The sequence below is a fragment of the Taudactylus pleione genome, unplaced genomic scaffold, assembly GCF_031769625.1.
Source record: "Taudactylus pleione unplaced genomic scaffold, aTauple2 ptg002179l, whole genome shotgun sequence".
Taxonomy (NCBI): Eukaryota; Metazoa; Chordata; class Amphibia; order Anura; family Myobatrachidae; genus Taudactylus; species Taudactylus pleione.
The window spans coordinates 587,501-605,000 of NW_028286573.1; the positions used below are offsets into that span (position 1 = coordinate 587,501).

The 17,500-nt window shown below is 37.3% G+C and overlaps 5 non-coding genes and 59 pseudogenes across 5 annotated transcripts; all 64 read left to right on the forward strand.

Annotated features, from left to right (window-relative positions):
- The window catches only part of LOC148433516 (5S ribosomal RNA), a 119-nt pseudogene extending 42 nt beyond the window's left edge, over positions 1–77 (forward strand).
- Positions 78–192: 115 nt separating this feature from the next.
- Positions 193–311, forward strand: LOC148433517 (5S ribosomal RNA; annotated as a pseudogene).
- Positions 312–427: 116 nt separating this feature from the next.
- On the forward strand, positions 428–546 carry LOC148433518 (5S ribosomal RNA; annotated as a pseudogene).
- Positions 547–662: 116 nt separating this feature from the next.
- LOC148433519 (5S ribosomal RNA) lies at positions 663–781 on the forward strand (annotated as a pseudogene).
- A 115-nt stretch (positions 782–896) lies between these two features.
- Positions 897–1,015, forward strand: LOC148433520 (5S ribosomal RNA; annotated as a pseudogene).
- A 351-nt stretch (positions 1,016–1,366) lies between these two features.
- Positions 1,367–1,485, forward strand: LOC148433521 (5S ribosomal RNA; annotated as a pseudogene).
- Positions 1,486–1,601: 116 nt separating this feature from the next.
- LOC148433522 (5S ribosomal RNA) lies at positions 1,602–1,720 on the forward strand (annotated as a pseudogene).
- A 116-nt stretch (positions 1,721–1,836) lies between these two features.
- Positions 1,837–1,955, forward strand: LOC148433523 (5S ribosomal RNA; annotated as a pseudogene).
- A 350-nt stretch (positions 1,956–2,305) lies between these two features.
- LOC148433524 (5S ribosomal RNA) lies at positions 2,306–2,424 on the forward strand (annotated as a pseudogene).
- Positions 2,425–2,540: 116 nt separating this feature from the next.
- On the forward strand, positions 2,541–2,659 carry LOC148433525 (5S ribosomal RNA; annotated as a pseudogene).
- Positions 2,660–2,775: 116 nt separating this feature from the next.
- Positions 2,776–2,894, forward strand: LOC148433526 (5S ribosomal RNA; annotated as a pseudogene).
- A 116-nt stretch (positions 2,895–3,010) lies between these two features.
- On the forward strand, positions 3,011–3,129 carry LOC148433527 (5S ribosomal RNA; annotated as a pseudogene).
- A 115-nt stretch (positions 3,130–3,244) lies between these two features.
- LOC148433528 (5S ribosomal RNA) lies at positions 3,245–3,363 on the forward strand. Its single transcript, XR_015876955.1, has one exon. It is a non-coding gene; the product is annotated as a 5S ribosomal RNA (ribosomal RNA).
- A 585-nt stretch (positions 3,364–3,948) lies between these two features.
- Positions 3,949–4,067, forward strand: LOC148433529 (5S ribosomal RNA; annotated as a pseudogene).
- A 116-nt stretch (positions 4,068–4,183) lies between these two features.
- On the forward strand, positions 4,184–4,302 carry LOC148433530 (5S ribosomal RNA; annotated as a pseudogene).
- Positions 4,303–4,418: 116 nt separating this feature from the next.
- On the forward strand, positions 4,419–4,537 carry LOC148433531 (5S ribosomal RNA; annotated as a pseudogene).
- A 115-nt stretch (positions 4,538–4,652) lies between these two features.
- On the forward strand, positions 4,653–4,771 carry LOC148433532 (5S ribosomal RNA; annotated as a pseudogene).
- A 116-nt stretch (positions 4,772–4,887) lies between these two features.
- On the forward strand, positions 4,888–5,006 carry LOC148433533 (5S ribosomal RNA; annotated as a pseudogene).
- Positions 5,007–5,122: 116 nt separating this feature from the next.
- LOC148433534 (5S ribosomal RNA) lies at positions 5,123–5,241 on the forward strand (annotated as a pseudogene).
- A 115-nt stretch (positions 5,242–5,356) lies between these two features.
- LOC148433535 (5S ribosomal RNA) lies at positions 5,357–5,475 on the forward strand (annotated as a pseudogene).
- A 351-nt stretch (positions 5,476–5,826) lies between these two features.
- Positions 5,827–5,945, forward strand: LOC148433536 (5S ribosomal RNA; annotated as a pseudogene).
- A 116-nt stretch (positions 5,946–6,061) lies between these two features.
- LOC148433537 (5S ribosomal RNA) lies at positions 6,062–6,180 on the forward strand (annotated as a pseudogene).
- Positions 6,181–6,296: 116 nt separating this feature from the next.
- On the forward strand, positions 6,297–6,415 carry LOC148433538 (5S ribosomal RNA; annotated as a pseudogene).
- A 350-nt stretch (positions 6,416–6,765) lies between these two features.
- On the forward strand, positions 6,766–6,884 carry LOC148433539 (5S ribosomal RNA; annotated as a pseudogene).
- A 116-nt stretch (positions 6,885–7,000) lies between these two features.
- LOC148433540 (5S ribosomal RNA) lies at positions 7,001–7,119 on the forward strand (annotated as a pseudogene).
- A 116-nt stretch (positions 7,120–7,235) lies between these two features.
- LOC148433541 (5S ribosomal RNA) lies at positions 7,236–7,354 on the forward strand. The gene has a single exon (XR_015877023.1). It is a non-coding gene; the product is annotated as a 5S ribosomal RNA (ribosomal RNA).
- Positions 7,355–7,470: 116 nt separating this feature from the next.
- Positions 7,471–7,589, forward strand: LOC148433542 (5S ribosomal RNA; annotated as a pseudogene).
- A 115-nt stretch (positions 7,590–7,704) lies between these two features.
- LOC148433543 (5S ribosomal RNA) lies at positions 7,705–7,823 on the forward strand (annotated as a pseudogene).
- A 115-nt stretch (positions 7,824–7,938) lies between these two features.
- LOC148433544 (5S ribosomal RNA) lies at positions 7,939–8,057 on the forward strand (annotated as a pseudogene).
- Positions 8,058–8,173: 116 nt separating this feature from the next.
- On the forward strand, positions 8,174–8,292 carry LOC148433545 (5S ribosomal RNA; annotated as a pseudogene).
- A 115-nt stretch (positions 8,293–8,407) lies between these two features.
- On the forward strand, positions 8,408–8,526 carry LOC148433546 (5S ribosomal RNA). Its single transcript, XR_015876956.1, has one exon. It is a non-coding gene; the product is annotated as a 5S ribosomal RNA (ribosomal RNA).
- A 350-nt stretch (positions 8,527–8,876) lies between these two features.
- LOC148433547 (5S ribosomal RNA) lies at positions 8,877–8,995 on the forward strand (annotated as a pseudogene).
- A 116-nt stretch (positions 8,996–9,111) lies between these two features.
- LOC148433548 (5S ribosomal RNA) lies at positions 9,112–9,230 on the forward strand (annotated as a pseudogene).
- Positions 9,231–9,346: 116 nt separating this feature from the next.
- LOC148433549 (5S ribosomal RNA) lies at positions 9,347–9,465 on the forward strand (annotated as a pseudogene).
- Positions 9,466–9,581: 116 nt separating this feature from the next.
- LOC148433550 (5S ribosomal RNA) lies at positions 9,582–9,700 on the forward strand (annotated as a pseudogene).
- A 115-nt stretch (positions 9,701–9,815) lies between these two features.
- Positions 9,816–9,934, forward strand: LOC148433551 (5S ribosomal RNA; annotated as a pseudogene).
- Positions 9,935–10,050: 116 nt separating this feature from the next.
- On the forward strand, positions 10,051–10,169 carry LOC148433552 (5S ribosomal RNA; annotated as a pseudogene).
- A 116-nt stretch (positions 10,170–10,285) lies between these two features.
- LOC148433553 (5S ribosomal RNA) lies at positions 10,286–10,404 on the forward strand (annotated as a pseudogene).
- A 115-nt stretch (positions 10,405–10,519) lies between these two features.
- On the forward strand, positions 10,520–10,638 carry LOC148433554 (5S ribosomal RNA). Its single transcript, XR_015876957.1, has one exon. It is a non-coding gene; the product is annotated as a 5S ribosomal RNA (ribosomal RNA).
- A 350-nt stretch (positions 10,639–10,988) lies between these two features.
- Positions 10,989–11,107, forward strand: LOC148433555 (5S ribosomal RNA; annotated as a pseudogene).
- Positions 11,108–11,223: 116 nt separating this feature from the next.
- Positions 11,224–11,342, forward strand: LOC148433556 (5S ribosomal RNA; annotated as a pseudogene).
- A 116-nt stretch (positions 11,343–11,458) lies between these two features.
- LOC148433557 (5S ribosomal RNA) lies at positions 11,459–11,577 on the forward strand (annotated as a pseudogene).
- Positions 11,578–11,693: 116 nt separating this feature from the next.
- LOC148433558 (5S ribosomal RNA) lies at positions 11,694–11,812 on the forward strand (annotated as a pseudogene).
- A 115-nt stretch (positions 11,813–11,927) lies between these two features.
- Positions 11,928–12,046, forward strand: LOC148433559 (5S ribosomal RNA; annotated as a pseudogene).
- Positions 12,047–12,162: 116 nt separating this feature from the next.
- Positions 12,163–12,281, forward strand: LOC148433560 (5S ribosomal RNA; annotated as a pseudogene).
- Positions 12,282–12,397: 116 nt separating this feature from the next.
- On the forward strand, positions 12,398–12,516 carry LOC148433561 (5S ribosomal RNA; annotated as a pseudogene).
- A 115-nt stretch (positions 12,517–12,631) lies between these two features.
- LOC148433562 (5S ribosomal RNA) lies at positions 12,632–12,750 on the forward strand (annotated as a pseudogene).
- A 351-nt stretch (positions 12,751–13,101) lies between these two features.
- Positions 13,102–13,220, forward strand: LOC148433563 (5S ribosomal RNA; annotated as a pseudogene).
- Positions 13,221–13,336: 116 nt separating this feature from the next.
- LOC148433564 (5S ribosomal RNA) lies at positions 13,337–13,455 on the forward strand (annotated as a pseudogene).
- A 116-nt stretch (positions 13,456–13,571) lies between these two features.
- Positions 13,572–13,690, forward strand: LOC148433565 (5S ribosomal RNA; annotated as a pseudogene).
- A 350-nt stretch (positions 13,691–14,040) lies between these two features.
- Positions 14,041–14,159, forward strand: LOC148433566 (5S ribosomal RNA; annotated as a pseudogene).
- A 116-nt stretch (positions 14,160–14,275) lies between these two features.
- Positions 14,276–14,394, forward strand: LOC148433567 (5S ribosomal RNA; annotated as a pseudogene).
- A 116-nt stretch (positions 14,395–14,510) lies between these two features.
- LOC148433568 (5S ribosomal RNA) lies at positions 14,511–14,629 on the forward strand (annotated as a pseudogene).
- Positions 14,630–14,744: 115 nt separating this feature from the next.
- LOC148433569 (5S ribosomal RNA) lies at positions 14,745–14,863 on the forward strand (annotated as a pseudogene).
- Positions 14,864–14,979: 116 nt separating this feature from the next.
- LOC148433570 (5S ribosomal RNA) lies at positions 14,980–15,098 on the forward strand (annotated as a pseudogene).
- A 116-nt stretch (positions 15,099–15,214) lies between these two features.
- LOC148433571 (5S ribosomal RNA) lies at positions 15,215–15,333 on the forward strand (annotated as a pseudogene).
- A 115-nt stretch (positions 15,334–15,448) lies between these two features.
- Positions 15,449–15,567, forward strand: LOC148433572 (5S ribosomal RNA). The gene has a single exon (XR_015876958.1). It is a non-coding gene; the product is annotated as a 5S ribosomal RNA (ribosomal RNA).
- Positions 15,568–15,917: 350 nt separating this feature from the next.
- On the forward strand, positions 15,918–16,036 carry LOC148433573 (5S ribosomal RNA; annotated as a pseudogene).
- A 116-nt stretch (positions 16,037–16,152) lies between these two features.
- LOC148433574 (5S ribosomal RNA) lies at positions 16,153–16,271 on the forward strand (annotated as a pseudogene).
- Positions 16,272–16,387: 116 nt separating this feature from the next.
- LOC148433575 (5S ribosomal RNA) lies at positions 16,388–16,506 on the forward strand (annotated as a pseudogene).
- A 116-nt stretch (positions 16,507–16,622) lies between these two features.
- Positions 16,623–16,741, forward strand: LOC148433576 (5S ribosomal RNA; annotated as a pseudogene).
- Positions 16,742–16,856: 115 nt separating this feature from the next.
- LOC148433577 (5S ribosomal RNA) lies at positions 16,857–16,975 on the forward strand (annotated as a pseudogene).
- Positions 16,976–17,091: 116 nt separating this feature from the next.
- On the forward strand, positions 17,092–17,209 carry LOC148433578 (5S ribosomal RNA; annotated as a pseudogene).
- Positions 17,210–17,325: 116 nt separating this feature from the next.
- On the forward strand, positions 17,326–17,444 carry LOC148433579 (5S ribosomal RNA; annotated as a pseudogene).
- The last annotated feature ends 56 nt before the right edge of the window (positions 17,445–17,500 follow it).

Below are 17,500 nucleotides of genomic sequence, written 5' to 3' on the forward strand. Positions count from 1 at the left end.
TCTTGGAAACTATGCAGTGTTGGGCCTGGTTAGTACTTGGATGGAAGACCGCCTGGGAATACTAGGTACTGTAGGTAATTTTATACTGCCATAACATTCTTTTCTATTACATTTTACATTTCATTTTTCAACTTATCATTGAATTTACTTGAGTTAAGAAGTAAAAGAGGTCTAAAGTTAATGTTTTTGAGCACCTACAGCCAAACCACACTGGACATGCCCAATCTCGTCTGAACTTGGAAGCTAGGCAGTGTTGGGCCTGGTTAGTACTTGGATGGGAGACCACCTAGGATTACCAGGTGCTGTAGGTAATTTTATACTGCCATAACATTCTTTTCTATTACATTTTAAATTTAATTTTTTCAACTTATCAATGAATTTACTTGAGTTAAGAAGTAATAGAGGTATAAAGTTAATGTTTTTGAGCACCTACAGCCAAACCACACTGGATATGCCCAATCTCGTCTGATCTTGGAAGCTATGCAGTGTTGGGCCTGGTTAGTACTTGGATGGGACACCACCTGGGAATACCAGGAGCTGTAGGTAATTTTATACTCCCATAATATTCTTTTCTATTACATTTTACATTTAATTTTTTCAACTTATCAATTAATTTACTTGAGTTAAGAAGTAATACAGGTCTAAAGTTAATGTTTTTGAGCACCTACAGCCAAACCACACTGGACATGCCCAATCTCGTCTGATCTTGGAAGCTATGCAGTGTTGGGACTGGTTAGTACTTGGATGGGTGACTACCTAGGAATCCCAGGTGCTGTAGGTAATTTTAAACTGCCATAACATTCTTTTCTATTACATTTTACATTTCATTTTTCAACTTATCATTGAATTTACTTGAGTTAAGAAGTAAAAGAGGTCTAAAGTTAATGTTTTTGAGCACCTACAGCCAAACCACACTGGACATGCCCAATCTCATCTGAACTTGGAAGCTAGGCAGTGTTGGGCCTGGTTAGTACTTGGATGGGAGACCACCTGGGATTACCAGGAGCTGTAGGTAATTTTATACTGCCATAACATTCTTTTCTATTACATTTTAAATTTAATTTTTTCAACTTATCAATGAATTTACTTGAGTTAAGAAGTAATAGAGGTCTAAAGTTAATGTTTTTGAGCACCTACAGCCAATCCACACTGGACATGCCCAATCTCATCTTATCTTGGTAGCTATGCAGTGTTGGGCCTCGTCAGTACTTGGATGGGAGACCACCTGGGATAACCAGGTGCAGTAGGTATATTTATACTCCCATAACATTCTTTTCTTTTACATTTTACATTTAATTTTTTCAACTTATCAATTAATTTACTTGAGTTAAGAAGTAATACAGGTCTAAAATTAATGTTTTTGAGCACCTACAGCCAAACCACACTGGACATGCCCAATCTCATTTGATCTTGGAAGCTATGCAGTGTTGGGACTGGTTAGTACTTGGATGGGTGACTACCTAGGAATCCCAGGTGCTGTAGGTAATTTTAAACTGCCATAACATTCTTTTCTATTACATTTTACATTTAATTTTTTCAACTTATCAATGAATTTACTTGTGTTAAGAAGTAAAAGCGGTCTAAATTTAATGCTTTTGAGCACCTACAGCCAAACCACACTGAACATGCCCAATCTCGTCTGATCTTGGAAGCTATGCAGTGTTGGGCCTGGTTAGTACTTGGATGGGAGACCACCTAGGAATACCAGGAGCTGTAGGCAATTTTATACTGCCAGAACATTCTTTTCTATTACATTTTACATTTAATTTTTTCAACTTATCAATGAATTTACTTGAGTTAAGAAGTAATAGAGGTCTAAATTTAATGCTTTTGAGCACCTACAGCCAAACCACACTGGACATGCCCAATCTCGTCTGATCTTGGAAGCTATGCAGTGTTGGGCCTGGTTTGTACTTTAATGGAAGACCACCTGGGAATACCAGGTGCTGTAGGTAATTTTAGACAGCCAAAACATTCTTTTCTATTACATTCTACATTTCATTTTTTCAACTTATCAATGAATTTACTTGAGTTAAGAAGTAAAAGAGGTCTAAAGTTAATGGTTTTGAGCACCTACAGCCAAACCACACTAGACATGTACAATCTCGTCTGATCTTGGAAACTATGCAGTGTTGGGCCTGGTTAGTACTTGGATTTAAGACCGCCTGGGAATACTAGGTACTGTAGGTAATTTTATACTGCCATAACATTCTTTTCTATTACATTTTACATTTCATTTTTCAACTTATCATTGAATTTACTTGAGTTAAGAAGTAAAAGAGGTCTAAAGTTAATGTTTTTGAGCACCTACAGCCAAACCACACTGGACATGCCCAATCTCGTCTGAACTTGGAAGCTAGGCAGTGTTGGGCCTGGTTAGTACTTGGATGGGAGACCACCTAGGATTACCAGGTGCTGTAGATAATTTTATACTGCCATAACATTCTTTTCTATTACATTTTAAATTTAATTTTTTCAACTTATCAATGAATTTACTTGTGTTAAGAAGTAAAAGCGGTCTAAGTTTAATGCTTTTGAGCACCTTCAGCCAAACCACACTGGACATGCCCAATCTCGTCTGATCTTGGAAGCTATGCAGTGTTGGGCCTGGTTAGTACTTGGATGGGACACCACCTGGGAATACCAGGAGCTGTAGGTAATTTTATACTGCCAGAACATTCTTTTCTATTACATTTTACATTTAATTTTTTCAACTTATCAATGAATTTACTTGAGTTAAGAAGTAATAGAGGTCTAAATTTAATGCTTTTGAGCACCTACAGCCAAACCACACTGGACATGCCCAATCTCGTCTGATCTTGGAAGCTATGCAGTGTTGGGCCTGGTTTGTACTTGGATGGGAGACCACCTCGGAATACTAGGTGCTGTAGGTAATTTTAGACAGCCAAAACATTTTTTTCTATTACATTCTACATTTCATTTTTTCAACTTATCAATGAATTTACTTGAGTTAAGAAGTAAAAGAGGTCTAAAGTAAATGGTTTTGAGCACCAACAGCCAAACCACAGTGGACATGCCCAATCTTGTCTGATCTTGGAAGCTATGCAGTGTTCGGCCTGGTTAGTACTTGGATGGGAGACCACCTGGGAATACCAGGAGCTGTAGGTAATTTTATACTGCCTTAACAATCTTTTCTATTACATTTTACATTTAATTTTTCAACTTATCATTGAATTTACTTGAGTTAAGAAGTAAAAGAGGTCTAAAGTTAATGTTTTTGAGCACCTACAGCCAAACCACACTGGACATGCCCAATCTCGTCTGATCTTGGAAGCTATGCAGTGTTGGGCCTGGTTAGTACTTGGATGGGAGACCACCTGGGAATACCAGGTGCTGTAGGTAATTTTATACTGCCATAACATTCTTTTCTATTACATTTTACATTTAATTTTTCAACTTATCAATGAATTTCCTTGAGTTAAGAAGTAATAGAGGTCTAAAGTTAATACTTTTGAGCACCTACAGCCAATCCACACTGGACATGCCCAATCTCATCTTATCTTGGTAGCTATGCAGTGTTGGGCCTTGTCAATACTTGGATGGGAGACCACCTGGGAAAACCAGGTGCAGTAGGTATATTTATACTCCCATAACATTCTTTTCTTTTACATTTTACATTTAATTTTTTCAACTTATCAATTAATTTACTTGAGTTAAGAAGTAATACAGGTCTAAAGTTAATGTTTTTGAGCACCTACAGCCAAAACACACTGGACATGCCCAATCTCATCTAATCTTGGAAGCTATGCAGTGTTGGGACTGGTTAGTTCTTGGATTGGTGACTACCTAGGAATCCCAGGTGCTGTAGGTAATTTTAAACTGCCATAACATTCTTTTCTATTACATTTTACATTTAATTTTTTCAACTTATCAATGAATTTACTTGTGTTAAGAAGTAAAAGCGGTCTAAATTTAATGCTTTTGAGCACCTACAGCCAAACCACACTGTACATGCCCAATCTCGTCTGATCTTGGAAGCTATGCAGTGTTGGGCCTGGTTAGTACTTGGATGGGAGACCACCTAGGAATACCAGGAGCTGTAGGTAATTTTATACTGCCAGAACATTCTTTTCTATTACATTTTACATTTAATTTTTTCAACTTATCAATGAATTTACTTGAGTTAAGAAGTAATAGAGGTCTAAATTTAATGCTTTTGAGCACCTACAGCCAAACCACACTGGACATGCCCAATCTCGTCTGATCTTGGAAGCTATGCAGTGTTGGGCCTGGTTTGTACTTGGATGGGAGACCACCTGGGAATACCAGGTGCTGTAGGTAATTTTAGACAGCCAAAACATTCTTTTCTATTACATTCTACATTTCATTTTTTCAACTTATCAATGAATTTACTTGAGTTAAGAAGTAAAAGAGGTCTAAAGTTAATGGTTTTGAGCACCTACAGCCAAACCACACTAGACATGTACAATCTCGTCTGATCTTGGAAACTATGCAGTGTTGGGCCTGGTTAGTACTTGGATGGAAGACCGCCTGGGAATACTAGGTACTGTAGGTAATTTTATACTGCCATAACATTCTTTTCTATTACATTTTACATTTCATTTTTCAACTTATCATTGAATTTACTTGAGTTAAGAAGTAAAAGAGGTCTAAAGTTAATGTTTTTGAGCACCTACAGCCAAACCACACTGGACATGCCCAATCTCGTCTGAACTTGGAAGCTAGGCAGTGTTGGGCCTGGTTAGTACTTGGATGGGAGACCACCTAGGATTACCAGGTGCTGTAGGTAATTTTATACTGCCATAACATTCTTTTCTATTACATTTTAAATTTAATTTTTTCAACTTATCAATGAATTTACTTGAGTTAAGAAGTAATAGAGGTATAAAGTTAATGTTTTTGAGCACCTACAGCCAAACCACACTGGATATGCCCAATCTCGTCTGATCTTGGAAGCTATGCAGTGTTGGGCCTGGTTAGTACTTGGATGGGACACCACCTGGGAATACCAGGAGCTGTAGGTAATTTTATACTCCCATAACATTCTTTTCTATTACATTTTACATTTAATTTTTTCAACTTATCAATTAATTTACTTGAGTTAAGAAGTAATACAGGTCTAAAGTTAATGTTTTTGAGCACCTACAGCCAAACCACACTGGACATGCCCAATCTCGTCTGATCTTGGAAGCTATGCAGTGTTGGGACTGGTTAGTACTTGGATGGGTGACTACCTAGGAATCCCAGGTGCTGTAGGTAATTTTAAACTGCCATAACATTCTTTTCTATTACATTTTACATTTCATTTTTCAACTTATCATTGAATTTACTTGAGTTAAGAAGTAAAAGAGGTCTAAAGTTAATGTTTTTGAGCACCTACAGCCAAACCACACTGGACATGCCCAATCTCATCTGAACTTGGAAGCTAGGCAGTGTTGGGCCTGGTTAGTACTTGGATGGGAGACCACCTGGGATTACCAGGAGCTGTAGGTAATTTTATACTGCCATAACATTCTTTTCTATTACATTTTAAATTAAATTTTTTCAACTTATCAATGAATTTACTTGAGTTAAGAAGTAATAGAGGTCTAAAGTTAATGTTTTTGAGCACCTGCAGCCAATCCACACTGGACATGCCCAATCTCATCTTATCTTGGTAGCTATGCAGTGTTGGGCCTCGTCAGTACTTGGATGGGAGACCACCTGGGATAACCAGGTGCAGTAGGTATATTTATACTCCCATAACATTCTTTTCTTTTACATTTTACATTTAATTTTTTCAACTTATCAATTAATTTACTTGAGTTAAGAAGTAATACAGGTCTAAAATTAATGTTTTTGAGCACCTACAGCCAAACCACACTGGACATGCCCAATCTCATTTGATCTTGGAAGCTATGCAGTGTTGGGACTGGTTAGTACTTGGATGGGTGACTACCTAGGAATCCCAGGTGCTGTAGGTAATTTTAAACTGCCATAACATTCTTTTCTATTACATTTTACATTTAATTTTTTCAACTTATCAATGAATTTACTTGTGTTAAGAAGTAAAAGCGGTCTAAATTTAATGCTTTTGAGCACCTACAGCCAAACCACACTGAACATGCCCAATCTCGTCTGATCTTGGAAGCTATGCAGTGTTGGGCCTGGTTAGTACTTGGATGGGAGACCACCTAGGAATACCAGGAGCTGTAGGCAATTTTATACTGCCAGAACATTCTTTTCTATTACATTTTACATTTAATTTTTTCAACTTATCAATGAATTTACTTGAGTTAAGAAGTAATAGAGGTCTAAATTTAATGCTTTTGAGCACCTACAGCCAAACCACACTGGACATGCCCAATCTCGTCTGATCTTGGAAGCTATGCAGTGTTGGGCCTGGTTTGTACTTTAATGGAAGACCACCTGGGAATACCAGGTGCTGTAGGTAATTTTAGACAGCCAAAACATTCTTTTCTATTACATTCTACATTTCATTTTTTCAACTTATCAATGAATTTACTTGAGTTAAGAAGTAAAAGAGGTCTAAAGTTAATGGTTTTGAGCACCTACAGCCAAACCACACTAGACATGTACAATCTCGTCTGATCTTGGAAACTATGCAGTGTTGGGCCTGGTTAGTACTTGGATTTAAGACCGAATGGGAATACTAGGTACTGTAGGTAATTTTATACTGCCATAACATTCTTTTCTATTACATTTTACATTTCATTTTTCAACTTATCATTGAATTTACTTGAGTTAAGAAGTAAAAGAGGTCTAAAGTTAATGTTTTTGAGCACCTACAGCCAAACCACACTGGACATGCCCAATCTCGTCTGAACTTGGAAGCTAGGCAGTGTTGGGCCTGGTTAGTACTTGGATGGGAGACCACCTAGGATTACCAGGTGCTGTAGATAATTTTATACTGCCATAACATTCTTTTCTATTACATTTTAAATTTAATTTTTTCAACTTATCAATGAATTTACTTGTGTTAAGAAGTAAAAGCGGTCTAAGTTTAATGCTTTTGAGCACCTTCAGCCAAACCACACTGGACATGCCCAATCTCGTCTGATCTTGGAAGCTATGCAGTGTTGGGCCTGGTTAGTACTTGGATGGGACACCACCTGGGAATACCAGGAGCTGTAGGTAATTTTATACTGCCAGAACATTCTTTTCTATTACATTTTACATTTAATTTTTTCAACTTATCAATGAATTTACTTGAGTTAAGAAGTAATAGAGGTCTAAATTTAATGCTTTTGAGCACCTACAGCCAAACCACACTGGACATGCCCAATCTCATCTGATCTTGGAAGCTATGCAGTGTTGGGCCTGGTTTGTACTTGGATGGGAGACCACCTGGGAATACCAGGTGCTGTAGGTAATTTTAGACAGCCAAAACATTTTTTTCTATTACATTCTACATTTCATTTTTTCAACTTATCAATGAATTTACTTGAGTTAAGAAGTAAAAGAGGTCTAAAGTAAATGGTTTAGAGCACCTACAGCCAAACCACACTAGACATGCCCAATCTCGTCTGATCTTGGAAGCTATGCAGTGTTGGGCCTGGTTAGTACTTGGATGGGAGACCACCTGGGAATACTAGGTGCTGTCGGTAATTTTATACTGCCATAACATTCTTTTCTATTACATTTTACATTTCATTTTTCAACTTATCATTGAATTTACTTGAGTTAAGAAGTAAAAGAGGTCTAAAGTTAATGTTTTTGAGCACCTACAGCCAAACCACACTGGACATGCCCAATCTCATCTGAACTTGGAAGCTAGGCAGTGTTGGGCCTGGTTAGTACTTGGATGGGAGACCACCTGGGATTACCAGGAGCTGTAGGTAATTTTATACTGCCATAACATTCTTTTCTATTACATTTTAAATTTAATTATTCAACTTATCAATGAATTTACTTGAGTTAAGAAGTAATAGAGGTCTAAAGTTAATGTTTTTGAGCACCTACAGCCAAACCACACTGGATATGCCCAATCTTGTCTGATCTTGGAAGCTGTGCAGTGTTGGGCCTGGTTAGTACTTGGATGGGAGACCACCTGGAAATACCAGGTGCTGTAGGTAATTTTATACTGCCATAACAGTCTTTTCTATTACATTTTACATTTAATTTTTTCAACTTATCAATGAATTTACTTGAGTTAAGAAGTAATAGAGGTATAAAGTTAATGTTTTAGAGCACCAACAGCCAAACCACAGTGGACATGCCCAATCTTGTCTGATCTTGGAAGCTATGCAGTGTTCGGCCTGGTTAGTACTTGGATGGGAGACCACCTGGGAATACCAGGAGCTGTAGGTAATTTTATACTGCCTTAACAATCTTTTCTATTACATTTTACATTTAATTTTTCAACTTATCATTGAATTTACTTGAGTTAAGAAGTAAAAGAGGTCTAAAGTTAATGTTTTTGAGCACCTACAGCCAAACCACACTGGACATGCCCAATCTCGTCTGATCTTGGAAGCTATGCAGTGTTGGGCCTGGTTAGTACTTGGATGGGAGACCACCTGGGAATACCAGGTGCTGTAGGTAATTTTATACTGCCATAACATTCTTTTCTATTACATTTTACATTTAATTTTTCAACTTATCAATGAATTTCCTTGAGTTAAGAAGTAATAGAGGTCTAAAGTTAATACTTTTGAGCACCTACAGCCAATCCACACTGGACATGCCCAATCTCATCTTATCTTGGTAGCTATGCAGTGTTGGGCCTTGTCAATACTTGGATGGGAGACCACCTGGGAAAACCAGGTGCAGTAGGTATATTTATACTCCCATAACATTCTTTTCTTTTACATTTTACATTTAATTTTTTCAACTTATCAATTAATTTACTTGAGTTAAGAAGTAATACAGGTCTAAAGTTAATGTTTTTGAGCACCTACAGCCAAACCACACTGGACATGCCCAATCTCATCTAATCTTGGAAGCTATGCAGTGTTGGGACTGGTTAGTACTTGGATTGGTGACTACCTAGGAATCCCAGGTGCTGTAGGTAATTTTAAACTGCCATAACATTCTTTTCTATTACATTTTACATTTAATTTTTTCAACTTATCAATGAATTTACTTGTGTTAAGAAGTAAAAGCGGTCTAAATTTAATGCTTTTGAGCACCTACAGCCAAACCACACTGTACATGCCCAATCTCGTCTGATCTTGGAAGCTATGCAGTGTTGGGCCTGGTTAGTACTTGGATGGGAGACCACCTAGGAATACCAGGAGCTGTAGGTAATTTTATACTGCCAGAACATTCTTTTCTATTACATTTTACATTTAATTTTTTCAACTTATCAATGAATTTACTTGAGTTAAGAAGTAATAGAGGTCTAAATTTAATGCTTTTGAGCACCTACAGCCAAACCACACTGGACATGCCCAATCTTGTCTGATCTTGGAAGCTATGCAGTGTTGGGCCTGGTTTGTACTTGGATGGGAGACCACCTGGGAATACCAGGTGCTGTAGGTAATTTTAGACAGCCAAAACATTCTTTTCTATTACATTCTACATTTCATTTTTTCAACTTATCAATGAATTTACTTGAGTTAAGAAGTAAAAGAGGTCTAAAGTTAATGGTTTTGAGCACCTACAGCCAAACCACACTAGACATGTACAATCTCGTCTGATCTTGGAAACTATGCAGTGTTGGGCCTGGTTAGTACTTGGATGGAAGACCGCCTGGGAATACTAGGTACTGTAGGTAATTTAATACTGCCATAACATTCTTTTCTATTACATTTTACATTTCATTTTTCAACTTATCATTGAATTTACTTGAGTTAAGAAGTAAAAGAGGTCTAAAGTTAATGTTTTTGAGCACCTACAGCCAAACCACACTGGACATGCCCAATCTCGTCTGAACTTGGAAGCTAGGCAGTGTTGGGCCTGGTTAGTACTTGGATGGGAGACCACCTGGGATTACCAGGTGCTGTAGGTAATTTTATACTGCCATAACATTCTTTTCTATTACATTTTAAATTTAATTTTTTCAACTTATCAATGAATTTACTTGAGTTAAGAAGTAATAGAGGTCTAAAGTTAATGTTTTTGAGCACCTACAGCCAAACCACACTGGATATGCCCAATCTCGTCTGATCTTGGAAGCTATGCAGTGTTGGGCCTGGTTAGTACTTGGATGGGAGACCACCTGGAAATACCAGGTGCTGTAGGTAATTTTATACTGCCATAACAGTCTTTTCTATTACATTTTACATTTAATTTTTTCAACTTATCAATGAATTTACTTGAGTTAAGAAGTAATAGAGGTATAAAGTTAATGTTTTAGAGCACCAACAGCCAAACCACAGTGGACATGCCCAATCTTGTCTGATCTTGGAAGCTATGCAGTGTTCGGCCTGGTTAGTACTTGGATGGGAGACCACCTGGGAATACCAGGAGCTGTAGGTAATTTTATACTGCCTTAACAATCTTTTCTATTACATTTTACATTTAATTTTTCAACTTATCATTGAATTTACTTGAGTTAAGAAGTAAAAGAGGTCTAAAGTTAATGTTTTTGAGCACCTACAGCCAAACCACACTGGACATGCCCAATCTCGTCTGATCTTGGAAGCTATGCAGTGTTGGGCCTGGTTAGTACTTGGATGGGAGACCACCTGGGAATACCAGGTGCTGTAGGTAATTTTATACTGCCATAACATTCTTTTCTATTACATTTTACATTTAATTTTTCAACTTATCAATGAATTTCCTTGAGTTAAGAAGTAATAGAGGTCTAAAGTTAATACTTTTGAGCACCTACAGCCAATCCACACTGGACATGCCCAATCTCATCTTATCTTGGTAGCTATGCAGTGTTGGGCCTTGTCAATACTTGGATGGGAGACCACCTGGGAAAACCAGGTGCAGTAGGTATATTTATACTCCCATAACATTCTTTTCTTTTACATTTTACATTTAATTTTTTCAACTTATCAATTAATTTACTTGAGTTAAGAAGTAATACAGGTCTAAAGTTAATGTTTTTGAGCACCTACAGCCAAACCACACTGGACATGCCCAATCTCATCTAATCTTGGAAGCTATGCAGTGTTGGGACTGGTTAGTTCTTGGATTGGTGACTACCTAGGAATCCCAGGTGCTGTAGGTAATTTTAAACTGCCATAACATTCTTTTCTATTACATTTTACATTTAATTTTTTCAACTTATCAATGAATTTACTTGTGTTAAGAAGTAAAAGCGGTCTAAATTTAATGCTTTTGAGCACCTACAGCCAAACCACACTGTACATGCCCAATCTCGTCTGATCTTGGAAGCTATGCAGTGTTGGGCCTGGTTAGTACTTGGATGGGAGACCACCTAGGAATACCAGGAGCTGTAGGTAATTTTATACTGCCAGAACATTCTTTTCTATTACATTTTACATTTAATTTTTTCAACTTATCAATGAATTTACTTGAGTTAAGAAGTAATAGAGGTCTAAATTTAATGCTTTTGAGCACCTACAGCCAAACCACACTGGACATGCCCACTCTCATCTGATCTTGGAAGCTATGCAGTGTTGGGCCTGGTTTGTACTTGGATGGGAGACCACCTGGGAATACCAGGTGCTGTAGGTAATTTTAGACAGCCAAAACATTCTTTTCTATTACATTCTACATTTCATTTTTTCAACTTATCAATGAATTTACTTGAGTTAAGAAGTAAAAGAGGTCTAAAGTTAATGGTTTTGAGCACCTACAGCCAAACCACACTAGACATGTACAATCTCGTCTGATCTTGGAAACTATGCAGTGTTGGGCCTGGTTAGTACTTGGATGGAAGACCGCCTGGGAATACTAGGTACTGTAGGTAATTTTATACTGCCATAACATTCTTTTCTATTACATTTTACATTTCATTTTTCAACTTATCATTGAATTTACTTGAGTTAAGAAGTAAAAGAGGTCTAAAGTTAATGTTTTTGAGCACCTACAGCCAAACCACACTGGACATGCCCAATCTCATCTGAACTTGGAAGCTAGGCAGTGTTGGGCCTGGTTAGTACTTGGATGGGAGACCACCTAGGATTACCAGGTGCTGTAGGTAATTTTATACTGCCATAACATTCTTTTCTATTACATTTTAAATTTAATTTTTTCAACTTATCAATGAATTTACTTGAGTTAAGAAGTAATAGAGGTATAAAGTTAATGTTTTTGAGCACCTACAGCCAAACCACACTGGATATGCCCAATCTCGTCTGATCTTGGAAGCTATGCAGTGTTGGGCCTGGTTAGTACTTGGATGGGACACCACCTGGGAATACCAGGAGCTGTAGGTAATTTTATACTCCCATAACATTCTTTTCTATTACATTTTACATTTAATTTTTTCAACTTATCAATTAATTTACTTGAGTTAAGAAGTAATACAGGTCTAAAGTTAATGTTTTTGAGCACCTACAGCCAAACCACACTGGACATGCCCAATCTCGTCTGATCTTGGAAGCTATGCAGTGTTGGGACTGGTTAGTACTTGGATGGGTGACTACCTAGGAATCCCAGGTGCTGTAGGTAATTTTAAACTGCCATAACATTCTTTTCTATTACATTTTACATTTCATTTTTCAACTTATCATTGAATTTACTTGAGTTAAGAAGTAAAAGAGGTCTAAAGTTAATGTTTTTGAGCACCTACAGCCAAACCACACTGGACATGCCCAATCTCATCTGAACTTGGAAGCTAGGCAGTGTTGGGCCTGGTTAGTACTTGGATGGGAGACCACCTGGGATTACCAGGAGCTGTAGGTAATTTTATACTGCCATAACATTCTTTTCTATTACATTTTAAATTAAATTTTTTCAACTTATCAATGAATTTACTTGAGTTAAGAAGTAATAGAGGTCTAAAGTTAATGTTTTTGAGCACCTGCAGCCAATCCACACTGGACATGCCCAATCTCATCTTATCTTGGTAGCTATGCAGTGTTGGGCCTCGTCAGTACTTGGATGGGAGACCACCTGGGATAACCAGGTGCAGTAGGTATATTTATACTCCCATAACATTCTTTTCTTTTACATTTTACATTTAATTTTTTCAACTTATCAATTAATTTACTTGAGTTAAGAAGTAATACAGGTCTAAAATTAATGTTTTTGAGCACCTACAGCCAAACCACACTGGACATGCCCAATCTCATTTGATCTTGGAAGCTATGCAGTGTTGGGACTGGTTAGTACTTGGATGGGTGACTACCTAGGAATCCCAGGTGCTGTAGGTAATTTTAAACTGCCATAACATTCTTTTCTATTACATTTTACATTTAATTTTTTCAACTTATCAATGAATTTACTTGTGTTAAGAAGTAAAAGCGGTCTAAATTTAATGCTTTTGAGCACCTACAGCCAAACCACACTGAACATGCCCAATCTCGTCTGATCTTGGAAGCTATGCAGTGTTGGGCCTGGTTAGTACTTGGATGGGAGACCACCTAGGAATACCAGGAGCTGTAGGCAATTTTATACTGCCAGAACATTCTTTTCTATTACATTTTACATTTAATTTTTTCAACTTATCAATGAATTTACTTGAGTTAAGAAGTAATAGAGGTCTAAATTTAATGCTTTTGAGCACCTACAGCCAAACCACACTGGACATGCCCAATCTCGTCTGATCTTGGAAGCTATGCAGTGTTGGGCCTGGTTTGTACTTTAATGGAAGACCACCTGGGAATACCAGGTGCTGTAGGTAATTTTAGACAGCCAAAACATTCTTTTCTATTACATTCTACATTTCATTTTTTCAACTTATCAATGAATTTACTTGAGTTAAGAAGTAAAAGAGGTCTAAAGTTAATGGTTTTGAGCACCTACAGCCAAACCACACTAGACATGTACAATCTCGTCTGATCTTGGAAACTATGCAGTGTTGGGCCTGGTTAGTTCTTGGATTTAAGACCGAATGGGAATACTAGGTACTGTAGGTAATTTTATACTGCCATAACATTCTTTTCTATTACATTTTACATTTCATTTTTCAACTTATCATTGAATTTACTTGAGTTAAGAAGTAAAAGAGGTCTAAAGTTAATGTTTTTGAGCACCTACAGCCAAACCACACTGGACATGCCCAATCTCGTCTGAACTTGGAAGCTAGGCAGTGTTGGGCCTGGTTAGTACTTGGATGGGAGACCACCTAGGATTACCAGGTGCTGTAGATAATTTTATACTGCCATAACATTCTTTTCTATTACATTTTAAATTTAATTTTTTCAACTTATCAATGAATTTACTTGTGTTAAGAAGTAAAAGCGGTCTAAGTTTAATGCTTTTGAGCACCTTCAGCCAAACCACACTGGACATGCCCAATCTCGTCTGATCTTGGAAGCTATGCAGTGTTGGGCCTGGTTAGTACTTGGATGGGACACCACCTGGGAATACCAGGAGCTGTAGGTAATTTTATACTGCCAGAACATTCTTTTCTATTACATTTTACATTTCATTTTTTCAACTTATCAATGAATTTACTTGAGTTAAGAAGTAAAAGAGGTCTAAAGTAAATGGTTTAGAGCACCTACAGCCAAACCACACTAGACATGCCCAATCTCGTCTGATCTTGGAAGCTATGCAGTGTTGGGCCTGGTTAGTACTTGGATGGGAGACCACCTGGGAATACTAGGTGCTGTCGGTAATTTTATACTGCCATAACATTCTTTTCTATTACATTTTACATTTCATTTTTCAACTTATCATTGAATTTACTTGAGTTAAGAAGTAAAAGAGGTCTAAAGTTAATGTTTTTGAGCACCTACAGCCAAACCACACTGGACATGCCCAATCTCATCTGAACTTGGAAGCTAGGCAGTGTTGGGCCTGGTTAGTACTTGGATGGGAGACCACCTGGGATTACCAGGAGCTGTAGGTAATTTTATACTGCCATAACATTCTTTTCTATTACATTTTAAATTTAATTTTTTCAACTTATCAATGAATTTACTTGAGTTAAGAAGTAATAGAGGTCTAAAGTTAATGTTTTTGAGCACCTACAGCCAAACCACACTGGATATGTCCAATCTTGTCTGATCTTGGAAGCTGTGCAGTGTTGGGCCTGGTTAGTACTTGGATGGGAGACCACCTGGAAATACCAGGTGCTGTAGGTAATTTTATACTGCCATAACAGTCTTTTCTATTACATTTTACATTTAATTTTTTCAACTTATCAATGAATTTACTTGAGTTAAGAAGTAATAGAGGTATAAAGTTAATGTTTTAGAGCACCAACAGCCAAACCACAGTGGACATGCCCAATCTTGTCTGATCTTGGAAGCTATGCAGTGTTCGGCCTGGTTAGTACTTGGATGGGAGACCACCTGGGAATACCAGGAGCTGTAGGTAATTTTATACTGCCTTAACAATCTTTTCTATTACATTTTACATTTAATTTTTCAACTTATCATTGAATTTACTTGAGTTAAGAAGTAAAAGAGGTCTAAAGTTAATGTTTTTGAGCACCTACAGCCAAACCACACTGGACATGCCCAATCTCGTCTGATCTTGGAAGCTATGCAGTGTTGGGCCTGGTTAGTACTTGGATGGGAGACCACCTGGGAATACCAGGTGCTGTAGGTAATTTTATACTGCCATAACATTCTTTTCTATTACATTTTACATTTAATTTTTCAACTTATCAATGAATTTCCTTGAGTTAAGAAGTAATAGAGGTCTAAAGTTAATACTTTTGAGCACCTACAGCCAATCCACACTGGACATGCCCAATCTCATCTTATCTTGGTAGCTATGCAGTGTTGGGCCTTGTCAATACTTGGATGGGAGACCACCTGGGAAAACCAGGTGCAGTAGGTATATTTATACTCCCATAACATTCTTTTCTTTTACATTTTACATTTAATTTTTTCAACTTATCAATTAATTTACTTGAGTTAAGAAGTAATACAGGTCTAAAGTTAATGTTTTTGAGCACCTACAGCCAAACCACACTGGACATGCCCAATCTCATCTAATCTTGGAAGCTATGCAGTGTTGGGACTGGTTAGTACTTGGATTGGTGACTACCTAGGAATCCCAGGTGCTGTAGGTAATTTTAAACTGCCATAACATTCTTTTCTATTACATTTTACATTTAATTTTTTCAACTTATCAATGAATTTACTTGTGTTAAGAAGTAAAAGCGGTCTAAATTTAATGCTTTTGAGCACCTACAGCCAAACCACACTGTACATGCCCAATCTCGTCTGATCTTGGAAGCTATGCAGTGTTGGGCCTGGTTAGTACTTGGATGGGAGACCACCTAGGAATACCAGGAGCTGTAGGTAATTTTATACTGCCAGAACATTCTTTTCTATTACATTTTACATTTAATTTTTTCAACTTATCAATGAATTTACTTGAGTTAAGAAGTAATAGAGGTCTAAATTTAATGCTTTTGAGCACCTACAGCCAAACCACACTGGACATGCCCAATCTCGTCTGATCTTGGAAGCTATGCAGTGTTGGGCCTGGTTTGTACTTGGATGGGAGACCACCTGGGAATACCAGGTGCTGTAGGTAATTTTAGACAGCCAAAACATTCTTTTCTATTACATTCTACATTTCATTTTTTCAACTTATCAATGAATTTACTTGAGTTAAGAAGTAAAAGAGGTCTAAAGTTAATGGTTTTGAGCACCTACAGCCAAACCACACTAGACATGTACAATCTCGTCTGATCTTGGAAACTATGCAGTGTTGGGCCTGGTTAGTACTTGGATGGAAGACCGCCTGGGAATACTAGGTACTGTAGGTAATTTAATACTGCCATAACATTCTTTTCTATTACATTTTACATTTCATTTTTCAACTTATCATTGAATTTACTTGAGTTAAGAAGTAAAAGAGGTCTAAAGTTAATGTTTTTGAGCACCTACAGCCAAACCACACTGGACATGCCCAATCTCGTCTGAACTTGGAAGCTAGGCAGTGTTGGGCCTGGTTAGTACTTGGATGGGAGACCACCTGGGATTACCAGGTGCTGTAGGTAATTTTATACTGCCATAACATTCTTTTCTATTACATTTTAAATTTAATTTTTTCAACTTATCAATGAATTTACTTGAGTTAAGAAGTAATAGAGGTCTAAAGTTAATGTTTTTGAGCACCTACAGCCAAACCACACTGGATATCCCAATCTTGTCTGATCTTGGAAGCTATGCAGTGTTGGGCCTGGTTAGTACTTGGATGGGAGACCACCTGGAAATACCAGGTGCTGTAGGTAATTTTATACTGCCATAACAGTCTTTTCTATTACATTTTACATTTAATTTTTTCAACTTATCAATGAATTTACTTGAGTTAAGAAGTAATAGAGGTATAAAGTTAATGTTTTAGAGCACCAACAGCCAAACCACAGTGGACATGCCCAATCTTGTCTGATCTTGGAAGCTATGCAGTGTTCGGCCTGGTTAGTACTTGGATGGGAGACCACCTGGGAATACCAGGAGCTGTAGGTAATTTTATACTGCCTTAACAATCTTTTCTATTACATTTTACATTTAATTTTTCAACT